This window comes from Lepisosteus oculatus, chromosome 7 (genome assembly GCF_040954835.1).
Source record: "Lepisosteus oculatus isolate fLepOcu1 chromosome 7, fLepOcu1.hap2, whole genome shotgun sequence".
Lineage (NCBI taxonomy): Eukaryota > Metazoa > Chordata > Actinopteri > Semionotiformes > Lepisosteidae > Lepisosteus > Lepisosteus oculatus.
This window is the reverse complement of record NC_090702.1, coordinates 53719701-53739281: the sequence shown is the minus strand read 5'-3', so window position 1 is coordinate 53739281 and position 19581 is coordinate 53719701. Positions and strand designations below refer to the sequence as shown.

General features: G+C 39.4%; 1 long non-coding RNA gene across 1 annotated transcript; it reads right to left on the bottom strand.

Moving 5' to 3' along the window:
- Positions 1 to 291: 291 nt before the first annotated feature.
- On the bottom strand, positions 292 to 6804 carry LOC138240771 (uncharacterized). Its single transcript, XR_011190010.1, has 3 exons — positions 6200 to 6804; positions 3613 to 3797; positions 292 to 443 (listed from the first exon to the last, which is right to left on the bottom strand). It is a non-coding gene; the product is annotated as an uncharacterized lncRNA (long non-coding RNA).
- Positions 6805 to 19581: the final 12777 nt, after the last annotated feature.

Below are 19581 nucleotides of genomic sequence, written 5' to 3'. Positions count from 1 at the left end.
CATTAAACTATAACTTCAGCTCAGTATGTTTAAAACAGTAAAATTCCATCCAGATTAATTGTATTTGCATGATAGATGGATAGGTAACTGAAAGGCATTGTAAAATATCAGAAAACAAACAACCTTTAGGGAATGTTGTAATGTTGGTTAGCAAGCTATATTTCTGGAACAATGTAAGCAGTCAATATTCTGTCAGGAGACTAAAGAAACAAAAATACTCCACAGACTGGATGTGATTCAATACATTTAACTACTGCATGTGTTTTTATGCTTTTACTGTGGGGTATTAAATGCATTCTGTTGACATATCTGAAAGATCACACACCTGTTCTCTCTTCAAACTAAAAGTTGTTGCGTCTTCTTTTTGCCCTTAATTATTTTAGGAGTGGTCTGTGGCCTTCAGCTCTGGAGACCCTGGGCTGTACAGGAAAGTCAGGTATGAACTGAAGTGGCCATCAGACATGCGAAAAGAGACAACAGAGACAGGCTTGAATCACAATGTGGGGGCATTAAAACAATGCACCTCTGGAATGGCCTGAGGGCTATCACTAATTACATAGGATAAGTGGGTGTTATGACAACAGGTGATGATTCACTGCCCGACCAACTAAACAATTTCTGTGTGAGGTTTGATGCTCACAACATGGACCCTTCACACAAAACGCCCAGTGGCCTGGTGAATCTGTGCTGCTGCTGTCTGAACAGGAAGTACGGAGAGCTCAAATTAGCACCTGCACCTTAAGGTACTGCACTGTTTGCACTTTGTCCTGTCTTGGCTGTACTATAATGTCTATTGTCTAAATTTATTGTCCATGTCTGTTTGTCATTAGTGCCTATTTTTCTCTAATGTTACTGGGTACAGCTGAACAAGTAAGCATTCCAATACACTTGTTGTGTATGGCAAATAAAGAAATCTTGAATCTTGAATCTTGAATTTCTACTATTTCCTACCTTTCATAAAGTCATGACTAATATTTTGGCAGCCAAGACACATAAGATCCCCATAGCTTACTCGCATCAGTTAATCAGTAAAACAACTGCAATCAAGTCAAACTCGGTAAGGTAGAGAAATACTCTTTCTCCTGGAGTGCCAATCTGGTCATTTAAAAAATACCCGCAAAATCAAATTCTGTGACTACTAGACATGTTTAAATTAGTGGGCAGGTTTCCTACATGCCAAAGATGCATGAATATTTTTAGATGTATTCATTTAAAGATTTTGCTATAGGGCTTCCAATATCACAAGTTAATGCTTTAGGTACAATTACAATTTGGTAGCGAACATACTTCAAATGTTGGTACAGTTGTCATTATATTCTTTTCTTAGCATGTCAAAAAGCTTTGTCATGAGTCTTAAGTCACGAATTCAGAGTTTTCTTCTCTAGTGAAAAAGACCCTTGTGGTGATTTCCAGAGTAGTGCAGAAGCTTTCAGCTCCAAATATCAGACCTGTTTGCACCTGCTGTCCCTGATCAAATAAAGAGCTTCAATTTTGTTTGCTGGTTTTGTTGGATTTCTAGCCCATTTGAAAAATAATCTGAATGATTATGAGACTAAACTAAAAACAGAAGAAATCATTAGCTGTTAAATTACTGTAAAGCGAAAAGTTATTACCTTGTAGTGCCATCTAGTGTTTTAAACAGTTGGTATTGTTTTTCATTCGGAATGATCGTTTTCTCGTTTTCATAAGCAGCCTTGCGTGATGCCAATTGTGTTGCTGTATTTAAAACCTTTACTTTATTAATCTGGTTTTGCCACAAGTCTCAAAAGGTTATGTTGAGCTCAATATTAATTATTACATATTGAAAGCAGACAGTTAATTTGAAAAATGATTTAAAGTTCACAAATCAAATGAACAAATCTTGTGGTATACTGTACCATGTTAGCAATTACTCAGTCTGTAAAATGGATATTTCCTTTGTTGGTGTCATCTCTTTAGGAAAAAACAGTAAGGGATTAAGAACAGAAGTCATGTTACAGGGACTCCATGTTCACAACAACAAAATAATAGCAAACAGAAGTGGAATGATAAATTCTTCAAGGCACAGAAACCACTCGCCCTAAATATCAATGTATTATTTTTTTAAACTGGTCCTTGGAGCCTTAATGCATTTGCAGACTGTGTTCTGGGCATTACATCTGACATGTATTGATTGTTAAAGTGTATGTACCGGATCTTGTGAAGTCAGAAAATAAGTAATAAAAGTGTCACCATTTGATTTAAAAAGAAAATAACCTTTCCACGGGAGCTTAGCTTTTGAATTAATGTAACATCTTTATCAACAGCCTCACCAAGGGCTTGAGTCTGAAAACCATTTTAATTGCACTAGTAGCCCTGCTGTCTCAGTGTAAGCGTACAACACAGTTCCACATTAAAGCTCTGAATCAGTGTTAATTGGGGTCAAATCATTTCCGAATCCCATCCCTACTCTTCTTCGTGGCAGAGATTGGGATTTCTGTGTTCCTCTCCCTTACAGTTCCCTCAGCACAACCCCAAACTTCAGAATGTTACATTATCTGCGATTCAGACTAAACATGCCCTCAGCATTACCATATGGCCTTGAACAGATAGTACTGTTATGCTCCTTTCAATATTTGAGGTCTTGTTAAATAGTTTCAGTTATGTTTGGATGTATGTACATCTGTGCATGAATGCAACAGGGGGCATCGCCGGGGCTGTCATGGTACTGTTCGGCCTCAGTGCGTGCTCAGCTGTTGTAGCCTCTTCTCCAGCTTCCTCACTTCCAAGAACAATAAATTGACCTTAATAAGTGGCTGTGGCAGGGCGATTTAAAGAAGGGGCTGCAGATATAGATGACCTGCCATTAGAGGCTGCTGTACAGCGTTTTATCTGTTTTAAATAGAAACAGTGGAGATTAATTATCTAATGTACTATTGGTGAAAGGTTTAGAATTTTCTATTCTTACATGGGTGCAGTTTTTGTATGGTACGTAAAGGCTGTGCCTGGAGTAGAAATTTTCGAGTTTAGCTTTTTGTTGTTATATCTGGGAAAGACAGCTGTAGAGCCTATTTGGACTTTATGTTGGGTTCGCCGTACTGTACCACTTAAAAGTGCTGTTGGTCCACCAAAAATAACACTTTTCTTCAAGAGGAAAGACACCACTTGAGATGACCACACGCTCAACTCCCTGAATCAAACAGCTGCTCGCCACCAGACCAGCCATAACCAGTGAAGTTCATTCGAAGGAAGGCTGGTGATTGTACTGCTGACAGGGTTGCAGTGACCAACTACTGTAGGTGAGAAGTCTCAGCAGGGAGTTTAATTTTAAAGGAGAAACAGAAACACAAAGGTAAAATACTGTCCTCTCCCAGCACTTCAACTGAGGCTGCATAATTGCACAACTGGCAGCACACTAGAGCTCAGCAGGTGTGAGTCTGGTCAGTACCTGGATGGGAGACTCCTGGAAAAACTAAGGTTGCTGCTGGAAGAGGTGTTAGTGGGGCCAGCAGTCTTTGTGGGACCTAATGCCCCAGTATAGTAAAAAGTAAAAAGGCGCTGCCCTTTGCATGTAACATTGAGGTCCTGTCTCTCCATGGTCATTAAAAATCCCAGGGAAGTTCTCGAAAAGAATAGGGGTGTTTCCCAGATTACCTGGCCAAATTTCCCCCTGGTCTTTATCAATCATGGCTTCCTAATAATCCCCATCTCTGAACTGGCTTCATCACTCTGCTCTCCTCCCCACTGAGAGCTGGTGTGTGGGGGGTGGACTGGTGCACTCTGGCAGCTGTCGCATCATCCAGGTGGGGCTGCACACTGGTGAAGGGGATCCCCATTACCTGTAAATAAAAGAAAAGCGCTATATAAGTATGTATTCTATATAAGAATGTATTTGATTAATTTCTCTTCTTTGCATGCAATAGCACCCCAAGTCCACTGGAACTATGAAATGAGATACTTGGGTCAATTAGCTACTAGAAAGCCAAGTGAGATAGAGATAGGGCCAGATTGTGTTTTTCATTACCTCTCTTTACCTCTATCAAGTGATTGATATGTATTTGCCATTCTTTAACACCACCCCCACACATACGCACCCATCAAGAATTAATTTGACTATGTACACATTGCGGCCTTCAGATATAGTATTAATGAGTTACATTAATTTTTGTTTTACATAAGCTGTCCGTGAAATCTCATTATATGACAGTTCACATAAACTGCTGCACAAATGTTCTAATTAGATGTCATAATTGCAATGGTTACCATGGATTTTTTAATTATAAATGTAACACTATAGGCGATGTGTCCAGGGTGTACCCTGCCTTGTGCCCATTGCTTGTCGGAATAGGCTCCGAACTGGATGAAGCAGTTAGAAAATGGATGATTGTAACGCTCTGTAGCTGCTATTCCCAGTGTTCTCCACATCCATTTTTAAGGCTGGATGATTGGTATGGGAAGTGTGCTGATGGAAGATTTTGCAGTCCTAAAGTGGATACAGCAGAAAATAAGCTGCTATATTCCACTTCTCGCAGAGTGTCTTGGTGGCGGGGGTAGATCGCTTTCCCCCTGTCCTCCAGTGGGAGTCTGTACAACCTGCAGAAGCCTTTTGTTCACAAGGGTTTTCTCTTGAATTGCAATCTCAGTCAAAAAGGAAAGTAAAAAGCATTTCCATACTCCAGTATTTTTGTTTGCACGCTATCTGGATGCTGAACTCTGCATTGCAAGATTAGAAGTGTTTAGTGTACTGAAGGTGCGCAGTCAACCCTTGGGGCTTCTTGAGGTATCCAGGCTCACATCAGCTCCACACATTTCCTAACTGCTTTATCCAATACAGAGTGGCGGAGCCTATCCCAACAAGACACCGGCGCAAGGCAGGATATACCCTGGGTGGGAAGCCAGTCCATTGCTGGGCTCACACAAACACACTCACACCAGGGCTGATTTTCTCATAATCTAATTAACCTTCCCATATGCCTTTAGACTACTTAGTTTGGAAACTGGAGGACCTGACAGGAACCCACACGAACATGGGGAGAACATACAAACTCCACACAGACAGCATCCCAGTCATTGAACCCAGAGTCCCAGCACTGGGAGGCAGCAATGCTGACCACTGCTGCCCAGCTCCACACTCTTCATGTCCAATTCAGAAATGCAAACATGGCACAGAACTGACAGCTGAGGGACAGGCTTGACTAAAAGCCATGAAATTTTGTTTTGAGCTTTTGTATCGTGAGGCCGAGTCACAGACTTGTGAAAAAAGAAATAAAGGCTGTGCACAACATGGTGGGCAGACATAGCCACAAGCAGAAGTCTCAGCGGTAACCACATGAAAATGAATGCCTCTGGCATTCTAGTTGCCTTGTTGCTGGTTTGACAAGCCTTCTGAGCTGCAGGAAAGGCCTGTGTTGTGCTTGGCGTTGAGTCAAGTGAAATTGAAGTGTAGCCTACAATTAGGAGAGTTAACAACAACATGATGTGATAATAAAACATGCAAGATGATTTTCAAAGAACGTTTCCTCTAGAGCAAAGATTGCTCTTTGTTTTCCTAAAGTAACTGCAAAAGATTAAAGAAGCATATCTAACTGGAGACAATGTACTGTAGGAATGGAAATGGAAGATCATTAGCATACTGCCTCCACTGTTTCTCTTAAATGTATTTTTAGAAAATCAGCTGAACTTTGTCTGGAGTACATTTTGTACTTAGCTACTGTACATTGTTTGTTAATATAAGAGCCAGTAACATTTGTTGTAGCTCTGTTTTTATTCTACCAGCAGCACGAGTAGATGATAATTCTTTAGCACTTGAGAAGTCATATCTCATCCCACAGAAGTGAGTCCAGAAAGAGGCAGATGGCATAAGTAGAAACAATGAATTAATTAAAGTCTAGGTTCTTCTCTACCTGGAACTATGATTTAGTTCACCGAAAAGGGAAACTAAGGATCTTTGTACTGGAACCTTTCCATAGACACATTATATTGTGTTATTTTGCATTTTCTGTGCTTTATAAACTCACAAATAAAGATAGGAGGGTTAAACTCGGGAAGAAATAAATTTGTTTTTATTATTATTAATATTCTTTTAATCAGAACGCTTCACAACATACTGCTTTGTCAGTAATAAGGGTAAAAAGTTTTTCCTCAACATTTCAGCAGGCACAATTCAGAGCAGACAGAGTGTGAGTCCACCCAGCAAGTCTTTGAAGGAGAGCTCTGTGCTGATGAAATGAATCTCACGTACCTTACTCACTGTAGGGATGTAGACATGCTCAGGTAAACAAAAGTCTTCAGGTTGCAGTAGTTAGGGTCCTGTACTTGCAAGTGGTAGATTCTGGACACAGGTCCTGTGGTGAGACACTGCAGTTACTGTATATCCTCAAGCAAGGTGCTGTACTTCACTGAATTGTTCCAGTAAAATACACAGCTGTGTAAATGGATGCAAATATAAGTTGCTAAGTGTCATCCAAACAAATAAATATAAATATAAATGTAAATGTATTAATTCTGCATCTCTTGTTTTCATTTATGTCTGCTTCTGTTCCAGATTTTGTAAACCTTTTATACTTTATATCAAAAGAAGTATACAGTGTAATATTAAAATGACTTGTGTTTAAATGGTGTTTTCTCTAAAGCAGTAAAATGACATGTATAAAAATAAGATTTCACATGTTTAGTGGTTCAGATTACATCCTCAAAATCTTTATCAACATGCAAAACTCATTTAACTGTACAATATATTTTTTAAACATTTCTGAATGAAATTGATTGAGAGTATTACTATCTTAGTTACTAAACGACTCAGGGAGAAAATTAAAGAAAGAAATCGTTGTAAAATATTTAGCTAAGCTCTTCCTCTGCCTAACACTGACAGTCTCCAATATTTATAACAACAAAGTCTGTCCTCTGAGCCTGAAAATAAATAAACCTGGCAGCAGAGTCTGCCTTGAATTGACATATAATTTATTAAAAAATGAAAGGTGAGGAGTCCTGTACAGAACGATCTTGGAACAGGCTGTTCTTTGTGTGTTCCTATGGAGACAGTGGAGTTATATATTCAGATTGCTGCCACTCAGTGGCCATTGTACTTAGCAGATTAGTGCTGTGTACTACACGGTATCTGTGGCTTTCAGCATTTGACTTTTTAAAGGCTGGTTCGTAAAGCCTGTCCTCTGAGTCTGCGCTGCTCATTGCAATATCTCTGGCTTTTGTTAACACACTATAACATCCCTGCAATATCGGGCATTGAGTCAGCTGCCTTCACTGGAACAGACAGGAGATTGGATTGTTAGACACCAGATGGTATTTGGAATTTATTGGCCATGTTAATCTATTTTCCTGGTGGCAGGTTTCATTAAATTTGAGGTCTACCTATATTTATTTCTCTAACTATATTCAACTGAATTCCATATAAAAACTTGAAAATATTATTACCAGTGACTACAAATAAGCTTTTGTAGTTTCCCGTGATTATTTTTTAATAATGCGCATGTTAGATGAGGGCAGCGCCGTTCTCTGGAAGTTTGCAGCCCTTGGGTCCTCATTACAATTCTGGACTAGGGCACAATCTCCAAAGACATGCTGGCTGGGTTAATGGGAGTGGCGCAGTTGTTCCCATGTGCCTGTGCCCTGTGACAGGCTGGCAACGAAGGCGTAGCGCCATCTAGTGCTCTGAGGGACCAAGACCCTCCCCAGGAATAAGTGGCTTCCTTACAGCAGGTGGATGGATCTTAGGTGATTCTCATCGAACTCTTCTTTGACTAAAAGAAAATATGATCTCTGCAGGGCTGCTCCCTGGGGACGTTCAGCTGGGAGGTCCCCTCTCCTTTTCTGTGTTGAATTCAGGATAGTAACACCATCACAGCCTAACGCTTAGACTCCAGTTTCCCTCTCCCAACAATCAAGTTGATAAACACTACCAGTCTTCCCTGTAAGGAGCACAGTCAATTCACCTACACACAGTAATCAGCCTTTCAGTTGTGCCATTACAGAAAAAAGCCACCAGATTCTCCTTATTTTTTCCCAGTCCAAGATGCAGTGGCAATCTCTGCAGCTGTGGCATGCTGCTCTTGCCTCTTGCACTCATGTGAGCAGACGCTGTCCACTAGCACAGAGGACCTTAAGGATCAGGGGGTCCTTCAATGATCTGCAAACTCCTCACCACACCAGCCTGACAGCCCATGTTCCTCCACCACAGTGGCTCCACATTCCACCTGCTGGGAATGGCTGCCCAGAGGAGCTCCACAGTGACCTGTGGGCCTGACCTTTCAGGGGCTCTGTTAGAGACTGGGGGTCAGGAAGACACACACCACACCACTCCCCCACCACAGAGTTAAAGTCATCCAGCGGGACCCTTGCAACCCATATCTCCACCCTCCTGTCCAAGCACTGGGAGCCTTGATGGAAGTGTTTGTAAATGAGAAACCAGGAGGCGCACGCTACCAAGTCACGAAACTGAAACCTGAGCTTCTTTCAAGAAAGGGCTGGAGGGGTGAAATGTTCTTATGTTCTTAGGCCTAGAGATTTATCACAATGATGCAGGAGCTTGGTGGGTTGTGTGAGTGCTATTGTGCACAAGAATGGTGTGAGCCATGTTTTAAAAAGACGTTTTTTTTTTAAGTGACAGGGGTTTAGGAAGTCAGAACCTGGCAGGAAGCATCTTTCACGACAACATTCAACATCCTACCCCCCTCTGGGAAACCTCTGTGGGTTTTTCTCTACTCAAGCTCTCATGCAACAGGGTCTTTATTTTTTCTCTGATTTATATACCATGTGTGCTGCTGGCCCAAGCTTGCTTAAAACTTTCTGAGAACCCACTGAAAGTTTCTTCTCAGTTGGTCACAGTGAATTTTCCCATTAGCTGTAAAACAAAGAAAGAAACTGTTCCCACAACTGCAATTCACTAACAATTATGTCTTTAATTTTTCAATTACCTAGGCATACAAGATGTAATTGTGTGACTTCAGATAAACCATTGTTATATATTTATGGATATTTTTAAGCTGTTGAAAGTGAATTTCTGAAACCTGTTTTTTCCCTCTGGCCACAGAGAAATATAATCATCCAATTGGCTTCCCTATCTTCACACTGCTTTCTCCTGAATTTATAAAAATATCATCAGACAATTACACTTTCCAGATACCTCCTGTGATTGTGCCATGAAAAGGTTATGTTGCAGTTAGCCTTAGCAGTTTAGAAAATAAATTATTTTTGTCATTGCTATAGCAACATTGTTACCGAGAGCAGGAAAGATGTTTTTTTTAATTTACAACGTTCTGCTTTAAAAGGCAACTGATGTAAAGATGTGATTAGAGTTTTACCAAACATTTTATTTTACTAACTTTAAGAGTTTTATGCCCTGAAATGTAATTATATTTTATTCATCTTTTTTTTGTTTAAGTGTTACTGTCAGTAAACATACATTTGATATTTCAACCCCTTATTTATTGCACTTTACTGCCTTTCCAAAAAGGTTTAAAAGCTATCCAGTAACATCAACAATGTGGGCTTTAATAAGACTGCCAGCGCTGCTCAATCAGCAGGATTAATAATTTCAAATTAAAAATTAGATCTCGGTCCCTTTAAATGGACAGTTCTTGCACTCCCAAAAATCTTACTAGGGAATAAGATTATTGTCCTACTGTACCTCCTTAAATTAAATGAACATGCAGGAGTAATCCTGAATGTTAATTAATGTTTGCAATAGCACTGCATTTACATGGCTTACAGTCAACAAATATTGGTCCTCAACAAACCTTAATCTCCCACATTGCTTTTTGTTAGCCAAGGATCATTGGAAGAGGGAGTGTCAAACATTTTAAACTTTATGACATTCTTCTCTTTAAAATGAATACTTATCAGGCTTGCTAATTTTATCTTATTATTATCTTTCAAAATCCAGTCCCTTCTGAATGACGTAGCCCCTCCATCAAGGACAGAGGCCTTGGCAAGTCCATAATTGTTCAGGTGTGTAGACGTCTGTGACCCTGTGCACCGTGCACCCTGCTGCTGTGTCTGTTGTGCTGTTAGGACCATATCCTGCCTGTGGGGCTGATACATGTGGATAGTAATGACCTCCTTAAACACAACAGCCATAGTTAGGAGCCTAGACTGTGTAACTGTTTAGGTTTTAACATTGGAGTAACTCAACAATGCTCATTCTCTTCTGTGTTTCACACTTTATTCCAGTGTAACATAGCATTAATGCTGTAGAATAGCTCTTTTCCATCACAGGCCCATGCACAGTTTAGATACTGTGAGAAGGATGATATTGAGCCAACTTCGAGCCAAACATCTCGAATGTTTGAGAACTTCCATGCAGCTAGGACTATGAGAATTTTTTATCTTCCGTTGATAAGATGACATATTTGATTGGGCTTCAAAATCAAATACAACAAAAAGCAATGAATATGCATCTCCACCATCCCACATAGCCATGACCCTCAGCTTCTGAGATTCACTCTGAGTTCCTGCGTTTTACCTGAAATACTCTAAAAACACAGACAGCCAGTTGGCCACAGTGGCATCTGCATCAGCAACAGCACTTTCCCAGCTGGCACTATAGATCCTAGTTCTTACAATTTCCATGCAAATTTGAATCCCGTGAAGCCAGAGGTGGGAATAAGAGGGCACTAAGTCACAACGCCAGCAGTCAGAGCAGCCAGCCAGATCCACTCCTGTTGCTGTAAGAGCTCCAGTGGTTTGGCAGATACCATCTTTCACCTACTGTACATCGAAGCATTGCGATTACAACTGTGCTTGATTGCTTCTGAGCCATGTTCTCCCCAAGCACTTCCTGCAACTTGACAGCAATGTTGGATATCTCCACATGAAACGTAACGAGTCTTCATGGAAGCGTTTTTTCACAATGACAATGTTACGCTATGGGCTGCATACGGCAATAAACCCTGTTACTTGCTAACGAAGCATAGTTTGTAGTTAATATCACTGAATGGAATTTTTAATTAAAAAAAAACTATAGTGTCAACTGTTCCATTTTCAGATTCTGAGCTCATTAATGCCTGCAGTTCAGTTGCAGTCCAAGTGTTTCATAAAGACTGTATTTGTTGTGTTAGGTCTAAATAAGCTGCTTCTTTCTAATGCATCCCTCATTATGAAAATAAAAAGCTACGCCATTGTAAACAAGATAACGAGGGAATGCTTAAACCAATAATTAATGTCAAACAGGATTGCTGCTTCTTCCAAATCTATAAGAATGATCTCAAGTTTTGGTACAGTTATTAAACTTATCAAGTAATCAAGTTACCAAAATAGGAAGAATGGCAAACAAAAAGCACCAAATGAAACTCAAAAAAAGCTCAAATTCAAGACTGAAAATTCAAGGCAAACTGCAGCCCAATGAGGTTTAATGTATATGTGCATTGTGTTGTAGTAAAATCATAAATTATAAATACAAAATGGGAAAACACTGAGCTAGAAGCCACTAGTTAGGAAAATCTTGGGTGTGTATGTTGACACATAATTTACATCTTTTAGACAGTGTGGAGAAGCAATAAAAAGGCAAATTAAATGCTAGAATGTATAGTTAGAGGTGTAGCATTTAAATCAAAGGATGTTACGTTATGTTGAAATTGCACAACACACTAAGCTATCCTGACATCTTTCAAAAAAAGACTGAATAACGTTTTTGCATCAATTAATCAATTAAATGGGCTGTCCTAACGACCTCATCTCTTTAGAAAATGTTTTTATTTTCCCAAACAGAATAATATCACATTTAGTGAACAAATTATATATATTTGAAGAGAGGTGTGTAATTCGTTATTAAGATTTTTTCCCCTCTCAAGGCTTGATGATGATAAGCTCAAAGAAATCATGCATTGTCACGGAAGAAGAAAATAGATTTCCACCATGTTGTTTTTACATAAAAGTGCACTTTTCACATTTTCTTTCATAGATACTGTATGTGATATTGTCAATGTCTCTTTTTATGCTAAATGCCTGATGGGAAATGGGAATCACTGAATTGCTTTTTTGTTCTGACCTTTTCACCTTATAGTGGAATGATACAAGAGGGAAAGAAAACATTCCTGTGACAAGGCTGATGGAGACAAGGAAAAAAATGTTTTCTCACAATCATGTTTTTTGCACCACATTTGTTTCATCAAGAATTACATGCCTGAGACATTTGAGAGGTCCTGTTAGCACAAGCTGCAATTGCTCTCCAGCTGCTGTCTTTGAGGTACACCAGTTTATTTTAGCTTTCAAACTACTGTTGTTGCCTCTCTTGGCTGGTCATAAAGTGTGAAGCTTTATTTGGTTATAATAACCTGGAGCTGTGAAGGAGATTAATGATCTTAAGCATTAAGAATGCTTAATGTTTTTTGGATTATTGCTGTATAAAATACCCACAGAGATGAGTATTAAGAGATGCAACCTTAATGGAAATGCATTTGATTGTTTTCTTTTAACACGTGTAGAGTAATGTGTATGTTTAAGATATACACAACGAAAAATACTATTCCTTTTGAATGGGATAAAATTAATACTAGCATGATTCCAAACAAACACGCTCACCGGCAGGCGGTCAACCTTGAGTGGAAAAAAAAAGTAGAAATATTATTTCTACTCCACTAGAGGGCAGTGCAGGACAAATATACAATTATTCTCTTCTCAAACGATGTCATTAAAGTTCTTTGTAACATTCATTGCAAAAAGTAATCTATATGACGCATTTTAAAAATATATTCTGATACTGAGAACTACAATGTAATACATTAGTCATAACTTTAAATCATACAATTAATAGAAATATACAGCTGTTTAACCTAGTACATGTCTTTAGTGTCACAGCTACCCTTATGCAAAAACTATTATTTAACGCTTCACATTTAATTAAACCCATTAGTATAATATTTTGTAAATAGACACCCTTAATAATAGCAGACATCTGTCTATTTATTAAGGGTATTACTGGGTATTGTCTAACTGTGATAAACTGAGAATCTCGAAGCTGCTTTCCATGGACAAGAAGGAAAACTCTTATAAAGCAATAGGAGCTGATATCAAGGAAAAGCGTCAATTCATATTCCTTTCTTGGTCTGTAATGGCTAATTACAACTCAAGGTTTTCTTCAGAATGGAAATACAGTATGTCCTCGTCGTACTATATATTCTAAGGAAGGTGAATTATACATGAGCTCATCATTAAAGAACCACGTTAACAGTTTGAGAGGTACAGTACACTTAGTTTTTGTGAATGCAAATACAAACTCTTACATTTTATCAAGTATCTCAAGTGTGACAGTAAACAAAGGCCTGTCTTTTTCAAGTCCAAATTTCAAAATGTAAACTTCAGTTCTCACTTTATCACTGTACATCAGAAGAAAGAATGTGCCAAGATGAAAGATTGTTTTCAGAAGCCTGCTGTAATCAAGACAGACTTCTCCTGAATCTTTGAATTCTTTCTGAACCATGGTGGGGCAGTAAACGAGAAATTGTTCCAGTTTTAGCTACTGTTGACACTGTTCTGGGGCCCCTGCCCAGCCAGGAACAGTGGGATAGTGACTGGAGGCTTTATTTATAGTTAGAGAAACAGACAGCCTGTGAGTCATGCGTAAAACCCCAGTGAAAATGAACACAACCCAGGCTAGTTGTTTACTAAACCTTTACTGTTTCCTCTTCAGTCTTACAAGAAATATCAATCCCTTTACAACTCCTAAGATGTAAAAAAAAATAAAAACTCAGACATTATGAATTCTTACTATTTAGTCACTAATTTAAAACTCCAATATTTAAAAAAATAATGAAGTCTTGTATTCAAGACAGTACTTAGCTTTTAAGAAGTTGCATAAGCTTTGATGTTGATTGTGTTTATGCTGATCATGTTTAGTCATGTGTCTATTGGTATTGTACTATTGGTGTTGCAGATGTCTGAATAGATGTTGTTGTCCTGCCTTGCACCCGTTGCTTGCTGGGATAGACTCTTGCTCTCCCACAACCCTACATTGGATAAAGCAGTTAGAAAATGGATGGATGGAATTGATGTTGAACATTATTTTGGTAATGATTTGGCTCATTAGCTAGCAAATAGCACCCTGTTAATGCACAAAAATCAAAGTTGTTAACTCTGAGGTTTCCTTTAATAAAGAATTTACTGTAAATGTGAGAACAATGAGCTTGAAAGAGCTTTAAAGTTTGTCTGGATTTTTCAGATTAGTTTTACAAAATGTCCTTAACAGGATACTGAATCATGAATTACTGTACCTGAATGGACAAGTGATTCTATACCGTCTACTAGAGATAGATACATGCTTCATCGTCGACTGCTGTGAAAATTCATCTTTGGCTTCTCCCATAAAGGTACAAAAGACAAAAGCAAAACATAAAAGACACATAAAATCACATAAGGTACATGAAATCATAACAACAGTACGTAACACATTAATGAATAGGTAAGTAAATAGGTAGTGGGGCGACTATACAGTATTTACAGTACATACATTTATTGAGCAGCTTGATTTCACAGGGAACAAAAGACTTCTTATCAGTGCTTTATTTGAGTTCGGTGCCCTTTGCCACCTCCCTGATGGGAGCGTCGTGGACTGAGAAGAGGGTGCAGGGCTGGAATTAGCTTTGCTGTTCCCTGCCAAGGAGCATCAATCCTTACAAGCTGAAGATGAATGTCTACTGTGTACAAAGACATTTCAAAACCTGTAATATTCGATCAGATAACTGTGTGGGCAGACATGTGACAGGGATATAAATCTTGTGAAACTGTTAATGCTGCGCCTACAGATGGAAATTAGAGCATGGCGATTTGACAATTGCCAGAGTAGTTTCAGCGGTGGAGGTAAGATATATGTATTAAATAATTAGTGAAATGATCCATGAAATCAGATAGGGAAATGATCAGGGTGGAGATGTGGGAGTGTCCTGGCGAGTAAACCCTGGGGAAAAAGCAGCAGCTGATGCACACACTACTGTGACTCAATGTCTGAGCTCTGAGGAATGGTTCCTCAGGGCTTAAATACTCAGTGGTGTCCCCTTAACGAGGTTGATAGGCCCGGCCTGATCTCGCTCGAGATGGTCCTGACGAGCTCCTTCCACTTGTGGAATGTGGAAAGGAATGTGGTGCAGGTGCACTGGAGTTCATCAGGGCATTACAGAAGCAAGCTCAATATCTCCTACCCACATTAACAGAAAAGCCATTTGCAGGCGGAATATTCGATCATGGGAAATTACCTGCGAGGGGTATGTGTATTCTATCTGAAAGTTATCCATGCCAGACAGCATGGGAAAGTGAGTGATCGGAATTATCCTCACCTACAGTAAAGGGAATGATTCTTGACTGGCCATCCCAATCTACAGACATCAATCTAGTCAAACTCCAGAAGATACAGTAGTTCACAAGCATAAGCCGAAGGATCTGACATAACCAGGGCACTTCTGCCAAGAGGAATGATCTAAAAGCCCCAGCAGGACTGTGAGAACTGCACAGCACAACAGAAGGTGTCTTGTTAATGTCATCCCTGCCAGAAGAGGGTTTACAAAATGTTAACTACAGGGGTGCGAATAAACATCAGCCTTGTGTTTTCTGGACTTTAATTTATTATTCATGACAAGTGTGACGTTTCTGTGTAATCTCTATAACTCTCTATAATCTTATAATATATTTCAGTTTTTAAGCAAGACGCATTATCCAACCCATGCAGTAAATCCTCCTGTTGTCCTTATTTGTCCCTGTGTCTGTGGGCTTGAATAAAGGTCATGGCGTGGTCAACAGGTTCTCCTGTATTGCACCAGAATCCACAGTCTTATACCAGCAGCATGTTGGCATCACAGCTGAGCAAAGTGCAGGGCAAATAAAATATATATATATAACCTGGCAAGTTGAAACAGTTCCCTTTAGATTGATCATTTCAATCTGAAACCGTATTATTTACTTTTACAATAGTCTCTTGCTCAGGTTCGATTCTTTGAACAAAACTATGAAGAGAGGTTTGATGGAACACTCAATTAACTACAGTAGGTGCTGGAAAGATTTATTTACCAAAATAAACTTACTTTGTAACAAATTACAGAAGATAATTAGAAAATGTCAAGACAATTTTAAGTTACTTAGCTACTGTTGAGTTACTAAAGGAGGGTTGAGGGAATCTGGGACAAGCTGTCTAGCCATACTTTTGTACTGTAGTTGACACCCTGTTTTCTTTCACAAAACAGCTGAGATCCTGGGATTAATTAGCTGGTAAAATCCAGGTGAAATAGACGCCCAAAGTTCTTCCTTTCCTTTGTAAGCTTTCAGAATGTACACCCTCCTGTCTCTCATGTTCTGATCATCTTAAAGTGATCATGCTTATATCAGAATTAGCTTGCTGAATTATTCTGGGCTTCCAATGAATAACCATATAATATCACCCAGTGATCCTCAGTATTGGCATTAACATCAAAAAGATGATGTGCCATTGGCATAACAATTTCATGAGTACAGTTCAGCGCAGTGTTGATCATAATAAGATGAGACTCTGGCCTGTGGGCACGCGTTGTTATTGTGGTTGTTGCCGTGGGTGAAGATGGTTGCCACCTTAAAGTGCTCATTGTAACTAAATGACATAATGGCCTTAGAGCCTCGTGTGAGTGCATCTTGTACGTCAAACTGACGTCTGTACCAGGATGTCATTTATTTAATAATAATAGAGTTTAATATGTTTTTGTTTGGCTTCTACCAAAGCTGCTTTGATATCTATTTTGATATACATTGCCTCTGTCTTGCCCTAGCTGCAGTTTGGCAGACCATCACATTGACATGGGCTTTCATTTTATTAATTTGTGTGCTCTGTGAAGCATAAAACCTTCATGCTCCTGAATGTAGGGAAGTGACAAGCCTGCCACCAAGACATTCATCCATTTCCTATTGAGAGTCAGAGCCACCCAGAGCCTATCCTGGTAGCACAATGTGCCTGACAGGACTGGATGCTGGATGGGACAATATACAATCTGGACATTGAAATAAATGGCAGCATGTCTTTTGAAGGCATGACACCACTGGAGGACTCATAGAAAAACATGTGACCACAGAAGAAATGTGCAAGATCTACAAAGAACGTGTTGCAGACTGGAATCAAACCCAGTACCCAAGTGCTGTGACATACAGTAGTAGAACTGGGCTTAATTCTGGACCGAGGGTGCTGTCTGTGTGGAGTTTGTATGTAATCCCTGGGTTCACATGCTCCCACAGTCCAAATGCATACAGGTGGGTGTTGTTCCCGGTGTGAGTGTGCGTGTATCTGCCCTGTGAAGGACTGGTGTCCCACCCAGGGTGTTCCCTGCCTTGCACGTGTTGCTTGCTGGGATAGGCTCCAGCTCCCCCCTGACCCTGATTTGGAAGAAGCACTTGGAAGATGGATGGATTGTTGAATTTAAAATAGGTGTTAATATTTAGTCCAGTTCAAAAATAAGCTCAGATGTATGGCACCAGACTCAGTCATGTGCTGTGGCCTTCAAAATAACATGGAAGTTTCTGTTATTCCTCCTCTTATTTATAAACCATGTCTAAAAATATCTCCTGAGAAATGTCTCTGTTTCAAAGTTAGCCAAAGATTTAAAAGAGAAAATTAGGAGTTCTAAATTGTTCTGATTTATTGGACGGCATGCCCAAGGCAGATTTTGTTTTACAGGATATTGCTGTTGAGACAAACAAAGCCATCATAAAGACACTTCCTGAACCTGCTATCAGATAGGCCAGGCAGTAGCTGATATTTCAGAGGAAGAAACAAATATAAGTATGAGCATAAAATCCTGTCTTGTGTTGTGTTTCCTACTGTCATTTAGATACTGTTCAAGAAATGTCAACCTGAGATCTGAATTATATTCTGAACAAAGGACTATGAAATTATCTAACCAATTCAATCCAAGCAAATTTTAACTGTTTTGAATCAAACAACATTTTTAAAAATACACACTTATTTGTTACTTTTACATGTATCGACTGTTCACTTATACAGTATATTGGAAGTTAAAAAACTGCAGTGAATTGACCACTTCAGGAAACTTAGTGTTGTGAGGCTGTATAAACTAGCAGTAGATTATATTCAGATTATTGTGATAATAAATTAAGACGTGAATAAATTGAGTTTTCTGATTTATGATTTGTTTTGGAATTTAATCATTAATTCGGTTTATTCATTTAATATAATAATCTGTATTTTGTGACAACCTACATATTGTAACGCTTACGGCCGACAGGCACCGTGTAAGAGCCGGCGTACCAGAGCAGGTGACGTCACCGCCCTTCCCTGTGATAGCAGGACTACAGCTACTGAGCTGTAGAGAGATCTCTCTTTGGCTCACCGGGCTGGGTCCCTGTTGAGTGACGCGGGAGTCCCGGGTTTGAGCCCCCGACGGTGCGGGGCCGACCTAATGCGGCAAGGGCGCTCGCCTGAGCCCCCGTTGCGTTACAATATAATTTATGACTCTATTATGAGGCTGTAAATTACCAGCAGGTAGCACAGATCCATGAGTGTTATCACTGCTGTCTCACAGTTCTTGGTTTCTGGGTTTGATTCCAAAGTGTGGAGCAGTGGCTCTGTGGCTGTGACTGGAAGGCTGCAGGTTCAAATCCTGTGGCCAGCAGAAGAATCCTACACTGTTGGACCCCTGAGTGAGGCCCTTAACCCCCTGTGCTCTGACCCCCAGCTTCTCTCTCCCCATCTGTGTGTCTCATGGAGAGCAAGCTGGGGTATGTGAAAAGGAAAATGTATAATGCAAGAAATTGTATACAGCTAATAAAGTGATCTCATTTTATCTTATCTTTTGTATGGAGTTTACTTGTTTTTGCCAGGGCTGGGTGGGCTTTCCCCAAGGCTAGCTGTTGAGGTTAACTGGTGCTTCTCTCACTTGTCCCTGTGTGCCTGTGAGTGTACCCTGAGATGGATAAGCATCAGCTCCCACCTTCTGGAATATACTCTTGATTTCTGTGCAGCTCACTAAGAATAAGTGTCATAACTGATAACAGAATTAATCAGTCAGTACTTAATTTTATTGTTTAATATTAAACTATAAAGAAGATAAAAAAAATTCTTTTTTGCTGATGAATTGCTAATAACAGAGTTCAAACTGGGACAGAAAATGTTTATTGATATAACAACAACAAATGGTTGCTCTTTTACAGGGCTATAATATAATAATAATAATAAACTTTATTTTATATAGTGCCTTTAACGGTGGCTTCTCAAAGCGCTTTACAGGATGACAACAACAATAAATAAGAAGAATACACAAGATAAAACACAATTACAATATAAAGAGGAGACCGTGGATGGTGGTACTAAGAAAAGCAGAGGGGTGAAGAATGATGTATAATCAACACAATACATCTTTATCACTAAAACTTTAAAAAATACGCAGTAAAACCACTATTTTACACACTGGAAAATAGTAACTTATAGGAAGCTATGCATAAATATGAAAAATACAGTACATATGTAGTAAAACAGAACGACAGCAGTGCAAAACAAATTCAGTCATTGAAAACGAGTACAAATGAGTCTTTTTGTGGTAACTTACAGATGCTCAGCTCAAATCCAACATCGTGGGGCACAAGTGTGGCTCAATGAGGCATGATGTCCAGTAAATCAGTTCAAAATAAATAAAGGACTACTGACAT